We start from the raw sequence: 805 nt of genomic DNA, 5'->3' as shown, positions 1-805 counted from the left end.
TTGGTAACTCCCTCAGGCCCAGGAAAGGCTGAACCTCTCTGAGTTTGCTTTGCCACAAGGCCATCCCCAGTGCCCTGTGGATCCCTTTCTTTGCTTTCTCCTGCTTTTCTGCACCATGATTGAGCTGTATCAGCTCAGGATCCCACAGTTCTCCCAGCAAGGACGTCACACACATGCGACAGAGTGAAAGAGGAGAAACAGGCCCAGCATTGCCTTGAATTGCTGTCTCTGATGGGTTTGACAAGGTGATGTCCTAGCAGTATTGCAGATTTGAAGAGCAAGGAAAGGGACCTCAGTCTATACCACCGAGGCTACACTGCTGGTGGTCGTGATCCCCCTGACACAGTCTTGGTCCCTTAGTGAAGGACCTGAATTGTTCCTATTAATTGTTGATGAAAGAGCAGGAGAAATCTCTGTGAAAACCTGCCTTAAATGCCTTGAACATCATGACACTTATTTTGGGAACTTCCCAACTGAAATGGCAAACGGCTGGTGGCCCTGTTGCAGCTTCTCCCAACTTCTTCCTAAAATATCCATGAAGAGAAATCGAACACAAAAAAACAGGGATCAATCATCATCTGGATGAGAAATAAAAACAAAAATGAAATAATGGATTAAAAATCAAAAGGGAGATTGATAAGAAAAAGAAAGACTGTAGGAAGCTAAAAATAAATGCTCTTCTGTTAAAGTGCTATACAGTAATTTTAGTTGTTACACCTCCAGTCATTTCAACAAAGAGTTTTTCATCCTCAAAGTATGTGATCCATAAAACATTTCCCTCTACTTTTCCTTTTCTTCCTTCAAA

The sequence above is a fragment of the Equus caballus genome, chromosome 20, assembly GCF_041296265.1.
Source record: "Equus caballus isolate H_3958 breed thoroughbred chromosome 20, TB-T2T, whole genome shotgun sequence".
NCBI classification, from domain to species: domain Eukaryota; kingdom Metazoa; phylum Chordata; class Mammalia; order Perissodactyla; family Equidae; genus Equus; species Equus caballus.
Note: the sequence above shows the minus strand (reverse complement) of the source record.